Source organism: Sphaeramia orbicularis, chromosome 6 (assembly GCF_902148855.1).
Source record: "Sphaeramia orbicularis chromosome 6, fSphaOr1.1, whole genome shotgun sequence".
NCBI lineage: Eukaryota > Metazoa > Chordata > Actinopteri > Kurtiformes > Apogonidae > Sphaeramia > Sphaeramia orbicularis.
This window is the reverse complement of record NC_043962.1, coordinates 1,430,053-1,442,490: the sequence shown is the minus strand read 5'-3', so window position 1 is coordinate 1,442,490 and position 12,438 is coordinate 1,430,053. Positions and strand designations below refer to the sequence as shown.

Genomic DNA, 12,438 nt, shown 5'->3' with positions numbered 1-12,438 from the left:
AAGGAAGAAATGATTGAATTTTGGTGGTGATCGGGGGTGGGGGGGCCACGGGGGCCCACTGATCTGTCTTGGCGGAGGTCTGCGCTCTCCGAGTGCTTTTCTAGTTGTTTAAGTGGAGATACAGTTCCATTTAAACTTGTAGCCCAGTGTTTCAACCTTGGGGTCGTGACCCCACATGGGGTCACCTGGAATTCAAATGGGGTGACCTGAAATTTCTAGCAATTGATAAAAATAAAAATATATGGTGAGTTCAGAGAAACAATCCCAATCCATAAAAGACATGACAAACTGAAGCTGAAACTGAAGCGCTGTGGTTCTGTTTATCTGTCAAATGTTCATTGTGGTCGGTTTCAGATGCTGCAGCTCTTTCATAATTCATAGTTTGAGTTATTGTTTGCTCAGTATTAATTGTCAGTAGAGCTGAAACGATTAATCGATTAGGTGCTTGAAACAAATGCAAAAATTCATGGTTCGATTAATCAACTCAAATTGATTGAAGGGAAATATTCTATTGCAGTTTTCCTGAATTGAAGCTTCTTTGTGCGTCACAATAAGCGTCCATGTGAAACACAACAGTGGAAACAATGTTTAACAGCAGAGAAATGAAAGAAACAAAACTTTGATTCAGGAGAACTGTGGTTGAAGGATTTTTTTGGGTTCACTTTGTGTCGAATAATCATTTCAGCTCTAATTGTCGGCCTTGTAAATCACAGCTGGACTGACTGTACATATCCTGACCAAGAAAATCCAGTTCTCCCTTTGTGCAGTAATCTACACATGGATTTACTGCCTCCGTCCACAATAATATACATTATATAGACTAAATGTCCTCTGAAATGAACGTTAATTTGCAAGATAGTATAGCAAACTATTACATGATCAAAGCCAGAAAAAAAGGTCTCCGTTTTGAATGTCAGGGGTCTAAAGAAATTTGTGATGTTAAAATGGGGTCACGAGTAAAAAAAGTTTGAAACTACAGCAGTAGAGTGTTACCGACCACCTGTGCCAGCGTTTCCTGGACCATATTTATCCTGTTTGTGTGGCTCATAAGGTCAGAGTCTGCTAGTTTCTCAGATTAGAGTCTGGTGTAATCTGATTATCTTCACTAAAGTCCTGCTTTCTCAATCTGACTCCTGCCCACACTGTTTAGGAAGGAAACACTCGCAGACGCTGATTCATGACTCATCTCCAAGTTTCATGGATTTCCCTCTCAGCTTCATATCATTTACAACAGACCGATAAGACACGTGTTTTGTCTCTTGCAAAATGTTGTGATTATCGCAGTGACACATCATCGCAGCTCTCTTTGGTTTTAGGCAATAGTAGGTGTGTGGTTTGTGCAGTGGGAGGGATTTGACTGTGAATCAGCCACTGTAAATACACGGCTGAAGTCTCGCTGTCAGGCTTTAATCCACATTAAGCTCTTACCCGGGGCACTCTCTTTTTAAATTGAATGTGAACTGTGTGTGCAATGGCCGTACATTGGCTTAAATTGTAATTGATCCATATCAAAGTTATCTAAATTGGTCTAACGTGTATCGATGTGGCTTTTAATTCTAGCAACAGGGTTTTCCTTTGCTCAGCACAGTCAGTACAAATTGCACAATCTTGCACCAACAGAAGAAGCATGTGTCTGACTGTGACGCTGCACTGTTGGTTTGTAATCACTAAAACTGATGATAACTTTCAACTGAACATATGAGGAGAGACCTTTTCACATGGAGGGGGTGTTTATGACTTGGGAAAAAAATGGAAAAAAATGGGGGAAATTTGTGAATTATCCCTGAAATTGAAAACAGGATTGGTACCATTATAGTTTACAGTTGATTAACATGTATTCACAGCTGGGACTTCATTAGCTTAGCGTGTGTTAGCTTAGCTTTAACACCAAGATAGTTACTGTTAATCTCACCAATTAACACACTTATTGCAAAGACTGTTTTTGCAAAAAATGGCAAAACAGTTTATTTTTTTCTGTTAATGGGTGGTCAGATATGGTTAATAATAATAATAATAACAATAATAATAATAATAATAATAATAATGATAATAATAACAATAACAAACACAACAACAATAATAATAATAATAATAGCAATTAGCAATAGCAATTTTCTATAGCTAGCAAGCTCAGGGAGGAGGAAGAAGTTAATGATGTATTTTGCTGAAAAAGTCGTTCCTCAGTGAATTAAGTGTAAAATCAGTTCTATTATTAGCTATATTTATTATAGACACCTGTTTTTTTACTGACAAATGAAGAGTACAGATTATAAATATTATAATAAATGATGGAAAATCACTTTAACATTAAATGTAGAGAAAAATTCTTTTGTTAGTTACCACAGAAATAGTTCTGGGTCTTTAAAGGTAGGGTAGGAGACCTTGGGAAAACGGTTCGAGCAGCTACATTTTGAGACTACTCATTTTAAAAGTCCAAACCCCTTTCTTCAGACATCCCCTTGATGCTACACCTCCAGAGTACTTGCATGTGCAATGCTAGTTCCCGAGGGTTCACGAGCGCTGCACAGCATCAGTTCCATCTGGCTCTGGCTCCGTTCACGGATCCATGCATACCTCATTCAGTCTCCTCCAACCCCCCCGCTCTTACAGAACAGCCCCAGTTCATACCTATGTGACTAGCATTACATTATTGATGTTAGTGACACACAGTTTGCCAGTGAACTTTCCATCCTAATATAACTAATATAGCTAATATACTAATATAACTAGCCAAGCTCTGTCTCTGTCTTCATTTCCTGTACCAGTTGTTCCAAACCTCTGAGAACGCACGATTCATGCACAAAGAGGGGTATGAACAGAGGGGGAAGGGACAAATGGCAGTTGAGATTGACAGACATATCACCGTTCAAATCATTTCGATGGGCTGGTTAAAATGATTGGATGGTGTTTTTTCAGTCCTGTCCGTTCCACAGATGACTAAATTTTTTTTATTTTTGTGTTAGAGCATTTAATTTATTGAGTGCAATCAGGGTGTGAAGGGGATTTTAAGCAAAATAGTAAAAAATTCTTCAGGAAGACATCTCCTGCTGCACCTTTAAGTGTTTGTTGCCTTCTGCTTTTTTGCTTTGTGCTAAACTAAGATAAGCTACCTACCTGCTCCTTTGTACAACAGAGTGGTATCATTTTTCATACTTTTTGCTAGGGCTGCTCGATTATAGAAAAAAAAAATTAATCACGATTATTTTAGCAATAATTGAAATCACGATTATTAAAAATGATTATTTGTTAACCTTAAAGTTGTTTATTTTTTTCTTGCAAAACAATGTAAACTAAACTCTTTAAACATAAATAAAGCTTTTAACCACTAAAACAAAGAATGTTCACTTTTGTACAAAACAAAAAAATCTTTGAATGCAAATAAGTGTACTGTAAATTCAAGTATGTTTCCTTTGTAAACAATAGTGCACTGGAATTAAACTGCTATAGACTTGTCATAGAACTGTAGCAATAAAAAAAAAAAACCTCACGTAAAGTGCAAATTATAAATTCAAGTATGTTCAATGTAGTATGAAACATAGTAAATTCAGTGGCGTGCCGTGAGGTTTCAGTTCAGGCCTTCTGTTTACATCAGCCATCTAGAAAATGCACGTTGGGGTTTATACAGGTTAGCGTTAGGTTAATACGGGAGTTACAGCATAAAGAGATTCGGAGACTGAAGATTGCATTGCGGACGAAGTTGGTAGACGGAGTTGTTTTTATGTGTTTTAGTTTTTCATAGATTATGATAAAGGTCGCAGTGGTTAAATTTTAGATGGTTAAAAAGGTTTGTTGTGTTAGCGGTCGGTGTGGACCACACTACCAAACACTTTTGCACCTGATGTGTTTTGCTCTTCGTCTTCTTCATCAAACCCAAAGTGATTCCATACAATTAAATTTGACTTGCCTTTTTTGTTTACCAAGCACTTCAGCTGTGATTCTCCTGCCATTTTTCCAGACCGCTAGGTACAGCTTTCCTCTTGGGGTGGACCTGCCGGCTAGCAGGCAGCAGTAGCTAAGAGGGGGGCGGGGCAGAGCAGCTTATGGTAGCTTGCATGCATGTGAATTAAAACAACTCAAAATTAATGATCGTTTTTTCTCGATTACATAATTTTTGTAATCGTTGCGTGTAATAATCGAAATTGTAATTGAATTTCGATTAATTGCACAGCTGTACTTTTTGCTTTGAAATAAGCAAATGATTTTTTTTCCCAGAATATTATTACTATTAATATTATGTAACTATTCCTAGGTGTGTGCCTTTTAATTTAATTGACTCCTTTTGATTGACTCCATTTAGCTCCACATGTCTGCAGCCAGGTCTCCTTCAGACTGAGCTCTCTTTCATTCAGCTTTTTGGCATACATGCACCTTTGTGTGTGTCGGACATGCATAATTTATTCTCCTTCCCTGCCTGGTACCAGTGTCATGTGATCCCAGCGGGGGGTTTTCTTGACTAGAAGAAGCTGAAGAAGCGGGAAAATGTGTAGAACTATAGAGGCTGAAAGGGGATGCAAATGAGACAAAAAGTACCAAAAGAGACGTCTGTCTGTTTCACTGTTTCAACACTGAATCCTCTCCTCCAAAAGTAAACATCCAAGCCAAACAGCTGCTGAAAAGGGGGGAATAAAAGCAGCCAGGCATGATTCATGGAAAGCTGTAAATGTTAGAAACAAATCAGTCGTTACCCTGAGTTTAGACCTGACAGACAGTGGAGGCGAGCGGCGTTTGTGTGTATTAGTGTGTGTATTAGTGTGTAGTCTGGCCTTATGAGGAGCTGTTTATAGGTGGTTGTTTGCAGATGGACAGTTTTTGCCTTATTATTTTCCTTAAATTACACTAAACCCTTACATTGACTCTCCTCTGTATGTTGTCGTCTGGCGTCCAGTTAGTTTTTGTTTAACAGACAAGTTGAAAGGTGCATTTTTGTCTATATATGTCTGTAATTCCACTAATGTGAAATATGTTCCTCCTCCTAAACAGGCTTACTTTGTTGACGCTTCCAGGAAAAAAAATATCGTTAATGGTGTTTGGCAGAAATCCAACTATCTCAGTTTATGTTCATTTACTGAACATAGTATCCAAAGCCCAGTGCACTTGGGAGTTCTTCATTACATAACATTTGGTTAGAGGAGAATTATGATTTAGGCGACTGTAAATTCATAGAGACGAATATGGCCGTTCATACTGTGGCTGTGAAGAGATTTGAGTACAATGTGCAGAGTTGGACTGATACTGGCCATTTTTTTATGTTTAGGGGCTTAGAAAAAAATCAGGAAGCAAATAGCATATGACTAGTAATATTTAACGCACACTTTGTGGTAAGACCACTCCAAGTGACATTGCATAAGTATAATGTATATCTGGGAGTAGGGGTGTGTAATGGCAAGAATCTGGCGATACGATACAAATACAAAGTCATACTCTCCTCCATTCATGGTGCTCACGAGATCAGCAGCGTACGTCAGGCTGGGGTCAGGGTCACTGATCGGCCTTGGCGGAGGTCTGCGGTCTCTGAGTGCTTCTAGTTCTTTATGTTTGTATTTTTCTTCTTTATGTTAGTGTTTTTTCTTCTTTATGTTTGTATTTTTCTTCTTTATGTTAGTGTTTTTTCTTCTTTATGTTTGTGTTTTTCTTCTTTATGTTTGTGTTTTTCTTCTTTATGTTTGTGTTTTTCTTCTTTATGTTTGTGTTTTTCTTCTTCATGTTTGTGTTTTTCTTCTTTATGTTTGTGTTCTTCTTTGTTTGTTTTTTCTTCTTTATGTTTGTGTTTTTCTTCTTTATGTTTGTGTTTTTCTTCTTCATGTTTGTGTTTTTCTTCTTTATATTTGTGTTCCTCTTTGTTTGTTTTTTCTTCTTTATGTTTGTGTTTTTCTTCTTTGTGTTTTTTTCTTCTTTATGTTTGTGTTTTCTTCTTTATGTTTGTGTGTTTTTCTTCTTTGTGTTTTTTCTTTATGCTTGTGTTTTTTCTTCTTTGTGTTTTTCTTCTTTATGTTTGTGTTTTTTCTTCTTTATGTTTTACTTCTTTGTGGTTTTTCTTCTTTGTGTTTTTCTTATTTATGCTTGTGTTTTTCTTTATATTTGTCTTTTTCTTATTTATGTTTGTGTTTTTTCTTTATATTTGTGTTTTTCTTCCTTATATTGTGTTTTTCTTCTTTCTGTTTGCCTTTTTCTTCTTTCTGTTTGTTTTTCTTCTTTTTGTTTGTGTTTTTTCTTATTTATATTTTCTTCTTTCTGTTTGTGTTTTTTGTCGTCTAATGCCTGAGTCTTGTCTTCAGTTGACCTAAAGGCCTGTTACTGTGGTGGCTGCATGTTTATCTGTGTCCGAGGCGGCTGAACAGTCAGATAGATGGCCGTTTATCGGGTATTTCCCACACTGTACAGTGGCTTAGGGCTAACCCTCCTAGTACCAACACCGCTTGGGGTTGTTGGTTTAGCAACCGTCACTGTGTCTGAGAATGCGGGTGCACGTCGCGGGGGGCAGCCCCATCCGGAATGTGACTCACATGGCTACGAACCGGCAAAAAAAGATGGAGGTCGCAGGAATCCAACTTGGGGCAACGTGTCGTAAATCCGGCCACAGTGGTTGAGAAGTCACCGTAAAGTTCTAATCCCTTCGGCCGCTTTCACTTTGCCCTTGAGCAAGGCACGTTACTACAGATGTCAGGTGCGTAAGTCCACCGTCAGCTGTGGCCTGATGGGAAATCTCCCCATCTGCCTGCCCCAGGTGGATCTCACAAACCCGGTCCACAGTCTGAGCCACTTATTGAGCGTCTTAACTGCACAGTCCTTCCCAGATCCACACACTGAGACAGATATTTGCTTTTCTCCCACAGGTCATTGTTTCATTTCACATCCCACATCTCTGCTTAACCCCTCTGGAGACCTGGAGCAGTAATGCAGACAGAAGGATTTGGGTTTTTCCTTCTGCTAACTCAGGTCTTTGTGGTAGTTCTGCTCTTTACCAGGTGGCACTGACCGTCTGCTTCCAGAAAATGCCTTCGAGGGCTCTAAGTATGAGTTTGGCAGCATCGGGCCTGGCGCTGTACAGTGGTCTGTTCGCCTACGGAGGCTGTGAGTCCCTTTGACCTCATACATTTTACATTTACCCATAAACCAGTGGTTACCAACCTTTTTTGGCTCGTGACCCTATGTTAGCATCACAAATTTCTGGCAATCCCAGGACTGAGACATTTTTTTGCTAAAATTAATTTATTTTTGATGATGTTATAGATTGCTACTATTGCTAAGATGTTGCAAATAACATTCATTTTAGTCACATTTAGTCGATATTATGTATATTATTATGGATGGAGGCCTTGGTCAGGGTATGTACAGTCAGTCCAGCTTGAATTACAAGGCTGACAATTTTTTGGGGGGGGCTCATGACCCCATTTTAACATCACAAATTTCTGGCGACCCCAGACATTCAAATGGAGACAATTTTTTTTTTTTTTTTTTTTGCTGAATTAGTTTGTTTTTCATCATGTACTAGGTTTGCTATACTATGTTCCAAATAAACGTTAATTTTAGAGGACATTTAGTCTATGTAATGTATATTATTATGGATGGAGGCAGTAAAATCCAGGTGTAGATTACTGCACAAAGGGAGAATTGGATTTCCTTGGTCAGGATATGTACAGTCAGTCCAGGTGTGATTTACAAGGTGGACAATTAATACTGAACAAACAAGAACTGAAACTATGAATTATGAAAGAGCTGCAGCATCTGAAACTGACTACAATGAACATTTGACAGATAAACAGAACCACAGTGCTGCAGTTTCAGACTCACAGTTTGTTATGGATTGGCTCTGTTAACTCACCATAGATTTTTCATTAGTAAGTTTTGTTGTAATTTTTATCAATTACTAGAAATTTCAGGTGACCCCATGTGGGGTCCCGACCCCAAGGTTGAAAAACACTGACAATAAACAGTTAAACGTACCCCCCTCTCACCCCTCACCCTGACTGAATAACTACCACCTCCAGTCTAATGGACAATGCAAGACTCACCCAACCTCAGTGCAATAATCACAACCATGCACCTTGTTTTTAATTTCACACTGTTTATATCCTTTATTACCTGTAGACAGGGTTTCCATAAAGTCTCTTTACAAATTAACAAATTCAGTACAAAAGCAAATGAACAGACAAATCTGTGGAAATTATTGCAGAATGAATGGTACTGGATTTGTTTCCATGTTGGCTGTAGCATATCCTCATCAATGGCGTCAGTGATCTTTGGCTTCAGGTCACTGACGTAATGTGATTAAAAACTTTGATAACCACTGAGTTCATAGAACAAATCTGATTAACATATCTGATCAATTACATTTGTAATACATTATTTATATTCTAACAGCCTGTATATCTTTATATGTTGAATATGTTTCTTTTATCTGTATAAAACCGACTAATTTTATTGGAATTTTTATGATGTACATTGCTGGTCCTGTGTACTGATTTCGTTTCCTGTATATACATGTATTGACAAATAAACTGAACCTTGAACCTTCTGTTTCCAGGAACTACTTGAATTTTGTAACGGAGGAAATGATCGAACCATACAAGTGAGTATTAATACTATCAACATACGGAGGTGGAGCTCTCTTTGTTGAACCTCTCATCATTTCCACATCCTCCTCAGAAACCTTCCTCGTGCCATCATCATCTCCCTGCCCATCGTGGCCATCGTGTACGTCCTCACCAACCTGGCGTATTTCACCACCCTGTCCCCAGACCAGATGCTCAACTCAGAGGCAGTGGCTGTGGTGAGTGCACGTAACAAATTGGAATGTCACCCACCCCGTCTCCAACGTCTCACCATCGATTCATTGATACCAAGCTTACGTGCAGCAGCTCTATTTCCGTTTTTCGTCAGCCGGATTGATCGTTAGCCCGGAAAACATAAATTAGCTGCATCATTTTGAGTCGCGGGTTCATAGCGTGTGGAAAAAAGTAGCGGCTGATAGACCGGAAATTACAGTAACGATAATTAGGATATCACTGGGGTTTTACAAATTTGAAAAATAGTCAGTGATGAAAGTCATACACTATGTTAAATTCTGTTCTAAGTGACCACATGCATAAAAGAGGTCCTGACGGAATACTGACCACGCGGACACACAATGTGTTTACAGTTAATATGTTTTTCCTCTGCTCCTTTTTCCTTCGTCCTCCTGGGATGCAGAACTGTGATGTTTGTCGCATTTCAATGACGTGAAGGTCTGATAAATTCGACTTGGACGTTCAGACTGAAGTCACATTGTAAAATATCAGATACGAATCAGATTTAGGACCACATATGAAAGTGTTCTGGGTCAGATTTAGGACCGCATAAGAAAGTGGGGGTCAGATTTAGGAGCACATATGAAAGTGGTGTTGTGGAGGCGTAAACGACTAAGAAATTCATGGAGAATGGATTGGTTGTCAATCAGGCCTTCCTTTATTGTGCACAAGTGAGAAACTGACAGACGAAGCTTCGCCCTCTCTCAGAAGTCAGTTCTGACCTGTCCAGGAAGTCAGTCGAACTTATAGTGGCCTTCGCTAAGCTTAAAGGTCCCGTATTATGCTATTTTTCAGTCACGTCATGTAGGTCTCAGAAGCCCAAAAACATAGTATTTAAGTTTGTTCGCCCCAAAATCATCCTTTTTTCGGAGTTTCAGCGGTCGAAAAAGTCACTCTCCCCAGCCCTCCTCAGAACAGGCCGTTTCTGGGCCTGCTTCCGGGTATGCAAATGAACGCATCTGTCCACGCCCACTCCCCCTCCCCTCTCTGGGAGAGGACACGGCTTCCGCTAGCGGTACTACGCGCTAATGTTGACTGTGAAGCCATGGCTCTCTCGTCTACAATACACATGTCTCAGACAGAACGTCTTTCCAAACACTGGCTTTCTTTGCCTTGAGGCGTGATTGAGCCCCGACGGAAAACGGCGGTGTTGTGTCGGGTTCGTGGACCTGACACGGAAAGACGCCTGCCGCCACTAATGCAGGCAGCTGCTAACAAGCTTGATGCTAACTATACTGACGCCAACCACAAAAGGCCTGTGTTCAAAGTAGTTCTGTTGAATGTCTCTTGATATTATCAGCTCTTGCATGTTAACGGGGACGCAAACGTTAGCAGCAGTAACCGAGCTATGTTAGCTGCCATGCTAACGTTAGACGCACACATCAACAACCACCAGCTTATCCGTAATGTAGGGTTATGCAGTAAAGATACAAAAAATGAGAAGAACTTACATCTCCCACACTTGTACTTGGGTCACGAAGCGTTGGTACTGCGTCCTTCTTGATTCGGAGTCTTTGTGCTAAGCCAGAGCTGTATGGGCCCATGTTCGAAAAACACTCGTCCGTGAAATGCCAGGCACACACATACAAGCGTTTGGGAATGTTGTTTGGTACATGACCATCACAGATAGAATCCAGCCACTTTTTACGGAGAGGCTCTGAAGTGGGGAGCAAAAATAAACTATCGTGTTGGTGTGTGCAGCCAACAACACCACAACTTGCATGTCTCGCCTTCGCCATGTTTGTTGTCCAAGAGGTACTTTGCCAGGGCGGGGCTCGCTTTGCCAGGGTGGGGGCACAGTCAGGGGGAGGAGTTAAATCCGCTTATGTCGTCATAAGCGGACCCAACTCAAACTCGGCCGTTTGAGCATTTTCACTAAATGTGGTGTAGCAAGGCAGGGAGGAAACAGACAGTTTTCAAATTCGAACCTCATAATGAGGCTACTGCAACACACACTACTATAAAAAACTTCACAAAGTCAGATTTGCATAATACGGGACCTTTAAATGTGATTGTGTATATGATGTATGACACTGTTGCTAAGCAGAAGAAAGAAAATAAGATACAAACAGACAGAATGCAAGACCTTGGAGTGGTCCTGGGAAGTTTTAGGGAGTTGGGTTCTGCTGTATCTCGTGGTATTGTCAGAGACAAAGTAGCTTACAAAACATGCAGAATTGAGAAACTGACTGAGAGTAAACATTCCTATCTAGGCCTGTGGTTAGAAAGAATGAAAACTGAAGAGCTATCACAGGTGTCTTATAAACTAATACAAGACTTATGGTCAGTTTTAAAATCAGTATTAACAGTGGTCCAGGTCAGATGTAGGACCGCATATGAAAGTGGTCCGGGTCAGATTTAGGACCGCATATGAAAGTGGTCCGGGTCAGATTTAGGACCGCATATGAAAGTGGTCCGGGTCAGATTTAGGACTGCATATGAAAGTGGTCCGGGTCAGATTTAGGACCGCATATGAAAGTGGTCCGGTCAGATTTAGGACCATATATGAAAGGGTCGGTCAGATTTGGACCGCATATGAAAGTGGTCCGGTCGATTTAGGACTGCATATGAAAGTGGTCCGGGTCAGATTTAGGACCGCATATGAAAGTGGTCCGAGTCAGATTTAGGACCATATATGAAAGTGGTCCGGGTCAGATTTAGGACCATATATGAAAGTGGTCCAGGTCAGATTAGTGCTGTTCAAACTGTCTTTAACAGATCAGATACAGGTCACATATGGACGCAAAAATCAGATTTGGGACGCATTTACCTGCAGTCTGAATGGATCCCAATATTTTGACCAAACTGCATGATCTGTGGCAATAGAAATATTCTGAAATTCAAAATTTCAACCTTAGTGTGTTATTGGAGGACATAACAAGACTGTATTACTTTTGTGAAATTTTTCCGAAAATTTTTATTGTCATGTAGAAAGTCAAGGTCAGTGACCAGAGGTATTGTACACCACCCAAATCAAGAACAAATACAATGAAACGAATGGTAATCTACAGAACTATCTAAAATGGAACAAACTACGGGAACACATCACACAAGAAAACTGTAAAACGAAATTCAAGAAATCAGTCAAGAAGCATCTATTGACCATAAACGATCAATACTTGGGCTAATTGAACATCTGTACTGTATATACTATACCGCTGCTGACCTAAAGGAGCTGTCGTGTCTGTATTTTGTCTGTTATTTATTTTCTTTCATGTTATGTTGCATGTGAATATGTTTTTGTGATTATTGTATGTATTTGCATTGAGTAGTTGAAAAGATTATTGTAAGACCCCCGGAAGAATAGGGATAGATACAGTACAGCTAATGGGGAACCGAAGGAAGGAGACTATGTGTACTGATGTGTAGCGTATGTACACATGTTCATAAGAATATATGTTATTTATATATATATACATTTATATATCATTGGTGCAAGTCTGCATGGTGTGAATGGGTGTGTGTATGAGTGTTTATGTTGTTTTTGATTCATGTTCATTATGTATATTATTATTTACTTTTTGTACCTTTCAATGTAAAACATAATACCAATAAAATATTGTGGAAAAAAACAAGAAAGAAAATAAATAAAGTTACCATATTTGGCAAAAAAAAATCAGATTTGGGCCACATTTGCCTGCAGTCTGAATGT

General features: G+C 39.5%; 1 pseudogene; it reads left to right on the top strand.

The window, feature by feature from the left end:
- Positions 1–12,438, top strand: part of LOC115421517 (large neutral amino acids transporter small subunit 1-like) — a 56,241-nt pseudogene that overhangs the window by 23,310 nt on the left and 20,493 nt on the right.